Genomic DNA, 13,139 nt, shown 5'->3' with positions numbered 1-13,139 from the left:
TTCATCTGGTGAAGCCAAATATTACTTGTCAGTGATAACTGATGTCTACAAAATGCAACAGCAAGTGCACAAAGACCTCTCTAGAGCAGCAAGTAGGTAAGAAATGTGGAGGGATGGCTTAGGGTCTGTCCCCAGCAATCTTTTCACAGCTCAGAAGTGCTGCCAGACTTCTGAAGTTAGCAAATTCTCTTAAATTTTGTGTTTTTCATGGTATCAACCAGCCTTTTAATATATTCCACAAAAGGCATAATGAACTGACATTTCTCTGTTACAAGACTTATAATTTTGCCACTGGAATAACAGCATGCACAAAAAGACTTCGTGGTTTGCCATTTTAATTCTAGCTGTTGTTCCCCTTCCACAAAATTTATACCTTTTAGTATATCCATTTGATGCTATAATATCTCCTCCAATCCATAATATATCCTCCCATAGAGATATTTACATTTAAACTAGATTATTTTTATCAAAACTGTGGTGTTTGAAAGTTATTTCAGGAATAACTGGAGTGAAATTCCAATTAGAAATTCCAAAAATCACATATAAAATGAAAAAAAGTAAGTACTCCAACTTCTAAGGAAGGAAAGCACCAACCTTCACCTGTTTTATAAGGTTGCATTGAGGAGCTTGCACCTGGAGTTAGGTCTTTCTTCCATAGTCCTATTTTGGTCAGCTAATATTAGACAATGAGACACATCTGGATCAATTAAAGCCTTTATAGTAAACTTCCTTTTACCTCTCTTTATTACTGAGAAAATGAAAACCCCAACAGAATACCACTATACATCCAGCAGAGGGCAAACTTGGAAAAATTGACAAGAATGTGAAAGGGGCACACATTTCACACATCACTGCTGATGGAAGTGTGAATTGGAACAATCACTTTGGAAAACAGTTTGGCATCTACTACAAAAATTGAACCTGATCATATCTTACAACCACATCATTCTACTTCTAAGGAAATTCTTGTTCAAGTCATTACTAGGAAGCAGTCTATAGCAACATTCTTCATCTTAGCAAAAACTGTTAAACATTACAAAATCCTATAAATATCTGAATGAATAAATAGAATCACCTAATGAATAATAGACAACAGTTACTAACACCTCCAACAAAATGACAACCATATTTTATTCATCTCATGAAAAAATAGGATACCATGTATAAAGCAGTCTTGCCACAAAAAAAAAAAAAAATCCAGTAATCCAATCTGAGTTTGGTCAAACTTCTACACCCCAGTACTAATCTACAAGAAATACAAAACACAGAATAACAGGTCAAAGCCTACCCTGGAAATATATTAGCAGATATAAAGCTACACAGTTCCACAAAAGTGTTCTTCAATAAATAAACTACAAGAAAATAGATGTAAAACTATGGATTTAAGACAAACTAAAAGATACATTATCATAGCTTAAAGACATTATCTGGATTCTGATTTCAAAGTCTATTTTTCAAAAAGTAAATCTGACATGAGACCATCAGCTACTTGAACATTGACAGATGATTTGATGACATTAGGGATTAGTATTAATTTTCTTGGTGTAATGGTATTGTGTTCATGTTTAAAAACACCTTTTAAGAGAAATATTTATTTATATATGTATATATATAATGTTATACTTAAATACATAGAAGGTTTTCACAAATGGAATGATATGATGTATGAGATTCACTTCAAAATAACACAGGGGAGTGGGTCAGGTGGGGATATGGATGAAGCAGGATTGTTTGTGAGCTGATGACTGTTGACCTTGTAATGGGTAAAAGAAGAATAATTCTACTACCCTCTTTTTTGTCATCGTTTATGGTTGAAATTCTTCATAATCAAAAGATATTTAAATAGATAAACTTGTATGATATATTCAAAGGGTGAAATACAATAGTTGGAATGAACTATGTACAGATTTGCATTAATATGCTTTAATCTCAGAGACAGCAAGTTGAGTAGAAGAACTAAGTCACAGATAAATATACCAACACTCCTTGTTTAACGACCTACCTCGTTAACAACTATTCGGATTTACTACTGAAGTGCACTGTGTGGACTTACACCTGTCACTCAGACTTATGACCTGACCTTTTTTTTTTCTACAGTTCCGTACATCTTTATAGAGCCTCAATGTCTTTTTTTTGTATAGCATACCTGGTTTATACAGTACTGTAATTTTTGCTGATTGTACTGTTCAGTACTGACTTTACATTGCAGGTTCTGCATGTGAGTTATACAAATAGAAGCAAAGTCATTAAGGTGGAATTTCCCTGACTACTTCTTTGTTGTGAATATTGTAATGTACATGCTGTACATAATTCTTCATTCAGTGACCAATTCAATCAAAGATCTAATTGCAGGACAAAAACTTGGTGGTTAAATGAATGCCTGTATACACATCAATTCCAGATATGTAAAGTTCATAAACAAAACTTTTTAACCCCCTCCTCCAATCTGAAAAACATGAAATAAAAGAAATTAAATCAAAATTCAGATAGTGTGAGCTCTAGAAGAGGACAGGGATGGAGTTTGGAGAGGGCCACATACAGGATTCAGGGGGTGTGGTTGTATGCTATTTATTCCCTATTAGCAGACACATGGATATTCATTTTTAATTGTTCTTTATATATTTGCTTTTTCCTGTATTATTCAATATGCATATTGTCAATGAGTCCTTGGTTGATCAGTATTGCATGTCTCTATCCGTTTTCATGAGAAACCACCTTGAAGATATCAATATGTAATACAACAAGCATTGTTAATTCCCTACCACTTTGTTTGTAACTCCGTATTGTCTGTACTGTTCTTCTGTTATTTTGTAAAATGTTGTCTGTCTGTTAATGTTTTCCTCCTTTTATTTTTAAAATAAAAATTTTTTTAAAAATATATGCATATTATATTTCTTTTTTTTTTTTTAAGAAACCAAAATATGTTACCACCAACATAACACCAAGCCTAGGGACCTTATAACACCATGCATTACCTGGAAACTAGATGTGGGGCATGCTTGGTTTATTTTTTTGTGTGTCTTTTTTGATACAGGGTCTCACTATGCAATTCAGGCTGACCTTGAGCTCACTTTGTAGCCCAAGCTGGTCTTGAACTAGCAACAATCCTCCTGCCTCAGCCTCCCAAGTGGTGGGATTACAGGTGTGCTCCAGCACACCTGGATTATGCTTGATGTAAATAAAAGCCCTTAAAGATTAGTATCCTTGAATTTCTTTTTAACATTTTATAATTTATATCTTATAAACAACTTTCATAGAGTGAGTCACTATGCAAAAGAGTCTTATTGATTCCTGAAAAATAATTTTTCCACAGCCAGAAAGGTTATAATTGTTTTTGACAGAGTATCTGAAATTGTGCAGTGCAGTTCTCTGGATTAATGTTCAGTTCGTCTTACTGGTTCAGGGTTAGCAGGAATCAGAGTGAAGTTGTTTTTAAAAGTATACATTAAGTCCAAAGTATCGGTCATGGGCTGAAGGGCTCTATTACTACCTCTAAAATTGTTCTCAAGCTCATTTTTTGAAGAAGACAACAAATCCCTTATTTGTGTGCAAAATTTTGAATACTAATTTATTCAACAAAAATGTACGACTGAGTGCAATGGCACAAATTGCCTATTTGTCCTCCAGTACCCTTTTTTCCCTCGTATTCCTGAGCACACAGCAAGACTACATTTCATGGCTTCTCTTATGGTTAAGTCAGTCCACATGCCTAAGTTCTAGCCAACAAAATGTAAGACAAATTGTAGTAAGCCATTTCTAGGCCTGATTCATGCACCCCTCTCCTCATACCAACAAGATATGTACCTCCATGGATACTATGAAAACTGCACATTGGCTAGGCATGTCTCTGTAGGCATGGCTCTTTGGAGATTACATAGAGCTGGACTCTCCACCCACCCAACTACCAGTCAAGAACATTCAATTTGGACTTACAGTGAGCCAAAAACACAGTAAGAAAAAAGTGAAGTTGCGTTGTACTGGTTCTGAGTCAGGTTTTTCTCTTAGTACAGCTAGCACTGCTCTAACCTACTGCAATGACCTAGTCTGAGGCACTCTGCCAAGCCAGAGAAGAAACAAAGCAGACAGACATCAGCCTGCCCTTGTGGAGCTTACAGTTTGGTGCAAGGAAAAAATTGAACGTGTAGTAATCATGTTAAGTGGTGTGCTGGGGTCAAGGGAGAAGGAGTAGAATGAAGGAAGAAGAAGAGAAGGAGACAGAGCAGGACAACAACAACAACAAAAATTGTGAGAGTGATTAATAAGGGAAACAGATTTCTACAAGGTCAATAGGGAAAAATTTCTCCAAAGAAATGACATTCTAACTGAGACTTGATTAATGGATAAGCATTCACCATATAAAGAGGAGAGGAGAAAAGGAGAAGAAATGGTGGGAAGGAGAGAGGGATGGGGAGGAGAAGAGCAGAGGGGAGAGGAGGAGCAAAATTTATCTAGCAGAAGAAATAAGGAATGTGAAGATTCTAAGGTAGGAAAGAGGTTGGTGCATCCAAGAATGTTAAGAGTTAGTGTGGCTGGAGGTGTAAAGGACTGCAGATCCTACAAAACTACAGTTTATCATTGAAATGAGGAATGTCACAAAGTCCAGACAAGAGAGGAGGCAGCCAAAGAGGTAGAAGAAAGAAACAAACAAATCTTATTTCAATGATGGAACCCATAGGATCTGGTTATACATTACACGTGAAGGTAAAAACAAAAAACTTCAAGAGTAATTCCCAAGATTCTGGTATAAGTAACTGTTGTGCTGGATTTGTTTAAAGAACAAAGAGGTCCAGGGAGCAAAGCACACTGTCCATTTGGGACTTGTGGTGTTTAAGGTATCTATAACACCACCAAGTGGTAGTGTTCATAGATCACATATGATATTAGAGATTAGAAAAAAAGTTGAGACTGGAAATTTAAGCTTTGGAAGGCTTAGAATATGCATCAGGTTCAAACTCATCACAAAGTATATTTCCTGCCAAAAAAGAGCTGTCCTTTGCTGCTGAAAGAGCTCATAAACTAAGGACTGAAAAGCGATTATTTATCTAGCAACTCTGAGATCATTGGTGACTGACCAGAGCATTTTTTCTGGAGTGATGGAGATGGAAACCAGATTAGACTAAGCAGAAGATTTAATGGGAACACAGGAGAATAAAACTTGTGCAGCCTAAAGAATCAAGACGTTTGGGGATTTTTCCTCAAGATGACAAAAAATGAAATCTCTGTACACAGCCGTATACTCTGTATACAGCATGTATTTCCCAGTTCCTATGGAAATCCCTCCAATTCTTCCGGTAACTTTCTAATTTATTTATTTTCATGGCTGCATAATATCCTGTGCAAATTATCATAATTTTTCAACCGTCCCATCACCAGTGTGCATTCAGATAGTTTTCGGGTCTTGGCTGCCACCAACAATGAAGTAATAAATAGTCCCATATGTTTGCTTTTGCTTCCATGAGTCAGATATTCAAGGGAGGTAGTGCTGGGCTGAATGACTATTCCAAGTTGCTTGCCAAAAAGACTTTGCAATTTCAACAGTGGTGACTAAGACGACGTGTTCCCTCACATCCTCACAAGCAGTCTAGTTCTTTTTCATTTTTGCCAGTCTGGTGGGCATAACGTGACAATGCACTGCTGCTGGTACCGTTTGTGTTTCCCTAATTGCTTGTAAACTGCAACATCTTCTATGTTTCTCGTCCATTTAGATTCGCTCTTCTATGATATTCTTCTATTAGTATCATTTGTTCACTCTTCTCTTGAGTCATATCATTCTGTTTTATTTTGGTCAATTTATGGCTTATGTAATCTTGTCAGACAAAATTTAATTTTACCCATCAAATGCATCTTTCTAACATAAATTCCAAGTTTCTGATTTTGGTCATTTAAAAAATTTGTAGTATATTTATATTCACTTATATGCTTGTTCAGGTATATTTGAGTATGGGGAAAATATGAGAAGATACAAATTAAACTGCTTACACAGGGAATAAAGAGTCCTGATGTGAGGGAGGGAAGGGACACCCATAAAAAATGTAAAGACCTACACTAAGGAAAAGCATGTATATGATCACTTTAATACATTCTTTACATTTTATTCATATATAAATGATATTAATAGTAACTCCAAAACTTAACGAAACAAAAAATTCCAAAATTTCAAATTTAGCCAGTGTTTTTATTGAAGTAGTTTCTATTAAACTAGTTATAGCTCAGCTTTTCTATATAAGATGTATTTTTGTCCCAGTGTGATATTAACTTTGAGTAATTGGTTAAGTTGATTTGTCAAGTTTCTCCACTGTAAAAATACTTCCCTTTTTAATCTTCTATATTTATGTGTTTTTGCTATATGTATTTATAGCAATGTGAACTTCTTGGATTCTTTTATTATTTTATGGATTAGAATGTTTTAAAAGTAGCCCCTCTTATCTGCAAGGGTTACATTCTGAGAGTTCCCTCATGGATGTCTGAAACCACAGACAGTACCAAACCCTATGCTCTATATTTCCTCCTATACTTACATCCCTATGATAAAGTTCAATTTATAAATTAGGCATACTATGAAATAGCAACAGCCTCGTAGATTTTAGCAACATCAGCATTTTTCCCTTACCATGTCAAGAAGTGTGACCTTTCCGCTTAAATGAAGCACTTTGTGGCTCCTTTTGACATATCCAAATGAAGTATGACTGCTGTTGGACTTTGGGGCCATAATTAAGTAAAATAAGGATTTTATGAAATAAACACTGCAATACTGTGATAATCAATCTGATAACTGAATCTGCTATTAATGACCAATCAGAAGGCAGCCTCACAGCATGGATACGATGGACAGTGAAAAGATTCATGTCAGGAAGGAGCAGGATAGCATGAGATTCCATCACGATACTCTGAATGTCATGCAGTTTAAAAGTTAAGCATCTTTATTTCTAGAATTTTCCATTTCATATTTCCAGACCGCAGTTAACCATAGAGAACTGAAACTATGAAAAGTGAAACATGGATAAGGGGAGACTACTGTAATGGTTTATATAGGTGCTCAAGCTGCCCCAGACTTGGTCAGTGGAAATTCCTTCAAGCTGGTTTCTGTTTTATTTTGACAGGCCCCACTTTTCTTTGAACATTCCCTTACTTATTGGCAAGCAAGATACTTCAGGCTCATTATAAACTTTGCCTTCTCTAGCTGCAGAATCATATTTTTCCAAAGAACCCCAGTTCCTTTTTATGGAGAATGGCACTTAGAAACCAAGATCTGGGCAAGAGCTATATTTATTGCTTCTTAGGTGTCATCACTCTAAAAGTGACTTCTCAGAGGGTGAAACTAGGTTATATGTAATATAAATGCATTCATGTATAAACATATGTTTTAGTACCTCCCTATCTCTAAATCTGTGTCTACCTCTGTGTCTTAAAAAACATGCTTTTATAACGATACTTCCAATTTCAACCCTCTATCATGGTATTCACTCTGACCCTTTCTCTTCACAAATTTGTAGCTATTTTCTCTAACAGTGAAAATATTTGTTCTTGCTATCTACAAGTACATAACTTTCATCAACAATTCTACAATATACAGGAGGTAGTTTTATTTTGCTACTGTAATAAAAAGACTACTAATTATAATTTATTACTTACAATTCTCTGTCCATAATGTCTTTATTTGTCCTTTGCCTAAGAGCATACCTATGGTGAAATTGATTTTTAATTTTATTTTCCAATGGTTTAGTACAGAATACTTGAAATACAATTGATTTTTATACCAGCTTTGTATCTTGCTACTTTACCTTATTTATATATTAATATGGGGTTTGGGGGCATATTTCTTAGAGGACTCTGCTTAAACAACATGCTATGTGCTAACAAAAACAATTTTACTTCTTTAAAATCTTTGTTTTTGTTTTCTCTTACTTTGCTGCACTGTCTAGTGCCTCTAATATAACACCGAATAGGTTGCTATTTCACCATTAAGAATGATATTAGCGGTACAATTTTTGTTGATACCTTTTATAGGGCAAGGAATTTCCCTTTTAGTCTTGATTTGCTGCTGAGGTTTTCTTCTTATTAATGGAATTTTAATATTATCCAATGTTTTCACTGCCTCTATTGAAATTATCTTACACTTTTCCATTGACTGGTTTTTCAAATGCTTTAGCAATCTTGTATTGCTGGGTAAGAGCCCTATTTGATGGCAGACTCTTCCTTTATATACTGCTGACTATAATTTTATATATTCTAGCATAATGAAATGCTCATGGCTCCTCACGTACTTAACCCTTGTCAGCTCCATATATTAGTTGCCTGGGGCTGCTGGAGGAAATTATCACAAATTTGGTTGCTTAAAACAACAGAGATTTGGTCTCTTGTGGCTCCAAAAACCAGCTATCTGAAATCAATGTCTTCCTCCCTCTCTCCCTCTCCCTCTCCCTCTCCCTTTCCCTCCCTCCCTTCCTCTCTTTCTCTCTCTCTCTCACACACACACATTTTACTTGTGTAGCTCCCACATATACCAGATGCTTTCTTACTCCGGATACCAGACACAAGCTGCGGCCTGCAATGTCTTTTCACTGAAATCTTCTTTTGATTTGTACTCTGATACCGTGTCCTCCAGGTGCATTTATGCCCCCACTGATCCTCTCAGCCGTCCCCACCTCCTGTGCAGATGGTGCCCACCCTCACCACCACATTCTGAACCACCAGTCAACACCTGTAACCACTGTCTGCAATGGAATTCTGTCTTATCTATCTTTTACCTCCGATCCACAATAAAATGCCCGATATGCAGTAGGCACTCAGTGGATGTTTGTGGAATGAATGACTGGGTGGATGAATTAGTGAATCATCTAGGGTGATCTACTAGAATTTACCACTCTCTCTGGACTTGTGAAAGGAAGAAAACGATGCTGTGGTTTTTAAACTCAGTTCACTGATCTTTTCAAGAAAATAAAAGTGACAGCATATTTTGCATGTTCAACATGCATTAATTCATTTCATGATTGTCATCTCATCAACACTATTTTTCCAGCTTCTTATTTATTCCATTTAGAATTGCACCAGGGTTTTTACATGCTAATGACATAATTAACTGTGATTACACTGTCAAACCTAACTAAAAGGAGTGACTCTGCATTCACAGGAAACTTCCTAATGAATCTTATGCTAAGTCAGCCAAATACTTGCATCTTGCAGTTGAAAAGTGCTGGTGTGAGGATTTTTGTCTTGTTTTGTTTTGTGTTCAGTACCTGGGTTAATCCCAGAGCCTTGTGCATACCCGGCAAGTGTTGTGCCCCTGAGCTGCATCCCAGCCCTATTTTCTTTTATTTCATTTTGAGATAGAGCCTTGCTAACTTGCTCACGCTGACCTCAAACTTGCAGTTCTCCTGCCTCAACTTCCTGAATAGCTGAGATTATAATAAGCATGTGCCATTGTGCCCAGCTGTAAAATGTTCTTGAAAGTACCTCAAACTCCAGCTCCTTCTTTGCTTTGGCAGCAATGGTAAATACCCATTCTGATAAGCAGGAGCTATTAGCACCTACAACCTCCATGCCTCAGCTAGTTGACCTTCAGAATGAACATATTATGGTAAGATCTGCACAGAGACACCGTGTCAGTCATTTTCTCCTCTCTGGAACATGGTGCCTGACACCTACAGTTTGAAGAAGGAGAGGCTTATTCTGACTCATGTTTCAGTCCGCGACTCCGGGAAAGATGGCACGGCAGAGGGGCATAGCGGAGGAAAGCTTCTCACAGGACAGGGCAGGAAGCAGAAAGCGAAGGGAGGAGCCAGAGACAGATAAACCCATGCAGGTCACCCCTGTCTCTTCTGAAAACACCCTACTCCTAAGAGCAGATAGGAAAATGCAGCTGCCTCCGATAAAGCAGTGACTTGTGCACCCAAAGCCAGGAGAAAGAGGTAAATCTGTCCACCTGCGGAGCACACAGCCCAGCTCCTGGAGACCAGGAAGTCTTTTCTACCAGCTGTGCTCATAAACTATGCTGGGAAAACCCAGGAAGAGTTTGATGGTTGCCTGGAAGCAGCAACTAGGCGCTGGGGAAGAAGCGAGGAGGTAGGCAAGGTTGAGAGCGGAAAGTGCTGCTATGTTGTAGACTTATGTAGCAATAGGACGCTTTTCACTTTGCTCAGGTTTTTTGCAGTTACCTATGTATTGTCTCTCAGCTCTCAAATCACCCTTTCTTGTCCTGTGGTGTAATACTTAAGCTGGCTCTAATATCCATTCCTTCTTTAGTGGTTGGCAGTTAAGCTTTGCTTGTAGGGTGCTGGAGGGATACTATAGAAGACAGGGAGGATGAACTGCACTTCCTGATTCTGGGAAGTACAAATGTTCCTGTCAAGCAATGGGCCCCGTCACACAGACAAGCTTGGTCCATACCTTCTATAGGTGTCTGGACTACAGCAGGATGCACACACCTAGGAAAAGCCTGCCTGCTCCCAGGACGTCTGCACCTCCGCTTTGGAGAGCTACCTTCCAAGTTCTTAGTTCCCCTTGTGTCTTCTCTCCCTCTGTAGCAGAGGTAGTAGCTACTCCCCGCATCTGGCGTTCTCATGTTCCTCAGAGCCCTGTTTTACTATTCTCATTATTCCTTTTACGCTTAGTACTATTCTGTTCTAATTATTCTATTAGTAATATCCAGGAAGTACTTCTTATTCATGGGGGAAAGTCAATGCCACAAGGATGGTACTCCCCACAAGTAATCAACAGATTAAAGGAAATTCCGTCTCAAAGTCCCACCAGCTGTTATGTGTGTTGTCATTCCTTTGCTTGGAGAACTGGGAATATTGACCTTAAAATCCATATAGAAGAATAAATGTCAAAAATTACCTAGGTGATTGTGAAGGAGATGGTGAGAGACTCGCCTTATTAGAAGGTCCTACTTGTGGAGCAACAATGCTTAATATCATGTGGCATCGTGCAGACATGAAAAACTAGTTCTGGACCTAGACACATACAAGAAATTCATTTATGACAGAGGTAGCGGAATAAATTTGTAACAAAAACAGTAACACCAAACATTCACTGAGTCTTAGCGTGGTGATGGGCACAGCTTTAGTTGTAACATGTCTAATCTCCCTCACCAATTCTGTAACAGAGGCACTATTATTATTCTAATTTTACAGATGAAGAAATTGAAACCCAGGGAATCTGGGTAACAGATCATATCTTAATTAAAGGTGAGGCTGAAGTTTAGGCCTGTACAATCTGACCCCATAGCCCATGGCCTGAGAAAGGAAAGGATTTGGGAGTCAGTAACAATTGATTACACAAGCACTGCATCGTCTCACTAGTGTAAAACCTGAAAGAGTTCATTTAAACTAGGAGGTATGATAGACATTGTGAAATGGTAGGAAAACACTCAAGGGTAAAAGGCAACTGAGATGTGGGGAAAGAGAAGGGAAAGAAGGAGAAATTTTGAATGTATGTATATACAGGATAGTTAACATAGTTATTCTACTGTCTTCTATTTCTTTGCTGAAAGAAACTGTCAATGAGTCCTTGATTGATCAATATTGCACGTCTCTATCTGTTTTCATGAGAAACCATTTTGAAGATATCAATATGTAATACAACAAGCATTGTTAATCTCCTACCACTTTGTTTGTAACTCTGTATTGTCTGTACTGTTCTTTTGCTATTTTGTAAAAAGTTGTCTGTTAATGTTTTCCTCCTTTTATTTTTAAAATAAAAAAAATTGATTATGCAAATAAAATTTAATTAGCTCCCTACTTTCTGTCACAAAGTTAGTTACAAGTGAATCGAAGATCTAGATGATTAGAGGCTGGGTTGTATCTTACTAGAAGAGCTTGTGCTCAGTATGTGCAAAGGCCCTCGTTCAATGCCCAGCACTCTAAAAAGGGCTGAGTTGGAAAAAACTCAGCTTTCTTACATACATACAATATGCACACAGCAAGTCATAAAGGAAAATAATGATAAACTCAGCCACCTTGAAATGCGAGACTTCTATAAGGCAAAAAATGTTATTTTTAAAAGGAAGAAGACAAGCCATATTCTGGAAGAACATGTATAACTACTGAAATGTATTATGTATGAGGAAAGAACTTTTCTTAATAAATTTGGAAAAGACTCAGTCTATTCAGAGGGGAAAGTCAAATGATGAACGAAAACATGTTTAAACTGTCCAGTAATGAGGCTAGAACTTAAAAAATGAAGTAGGTTTTCACATCAGATTGGCAAACAATCAAGTCAAACCTTTGCTAATATTGGGGCATGGCTGAGGGAATGAGAACTCTCAGACGCTGTTGGAATATAAAGGGATATAATTCTTCAGAGTAGTTTATATTAAGGATGCATTTGAACTGTGACTTAGCAGTTTCATTCCTCAGTTGATACATGGAACTGTAGATAATTAATTTTTACTGACCCATTCTAAGGGATGTGTGCAGGTCGTTGTGCGTAAACTATTTCATTTAAAAATGCAATTACTATCTTTTCTGTAAAAGATAGCTTTCTCGGCACAGCCAGAAATTCTGCCTTGCTATGCTCTGAAACTTAAATTTTAGACACTGGGGGGCAACTTAACATTATTTTACTGCCGAATTCTGGAACCAAAAGTCAAGAGCTCAAAAGAACATGGGATCATTGTGCAAATTTATCCTTTAAAAGATACCCCCCTCCAAGTGTAGCCTGGTTAGTTGTTGGCAGAAATTGGTCTACAACACAATTCTGAATTTAAAAAAAAATCTTAGGTTGATGTTTAATGTAGGAGCTAGGTGGTACCTCCAGTTCTAACATAAATTAATTCTCAATCAAGACTTTTTCTAAAATAGTGTATTATCTACACAATGCTTTAGAGTTTGCTCTTTACAAACTAACCTCATTTTCAAGTAACAATACTACCATTATGCTTTAACTCCATTTTGGTAAAATATGATAAGCAATGATTGTCCAAACTCTGAAAAATGTGGTCAAATTGCCTTGTAAAATGGGCATTCATATTCACAAACTCTGGGTAGTCAAAAGCTTGACCTGAAACTATACCTGCATGGAATCATTATTCCAAGGGTGGAGGTGCTGGGAGTGTAGCTCAGTGGTATAGCACTTGCCTAGCAAAGAAAGGAGGAAAGGAAGAAAAGAAAGGGAAGGGAAGGGAAGGGAAGGGAAGGGAA

The sequence above is a fragment of the Chinchilla lanigera genome, unplaced genomic scaffold, assembly GCF_000276665.1.
Source record: "Chinchilla lanigera isolate Chin_1 unplaced genomic scaffold, ChiLan1.0 scaffold00020, whole genome shotgun sequence".
Classification (NCBI taxonomy): domain Eukaryota; kingdom Metazoa; phylum Chordata; class Mammalia; order Rodentia; family Chinchillidae; genus Chinchilla; species Chinchilla lanigera.
The sequence above is the reverse complement of the archived record's forward strand: the minus strand, read 5'-3'. Positions refer to the sequence as shown.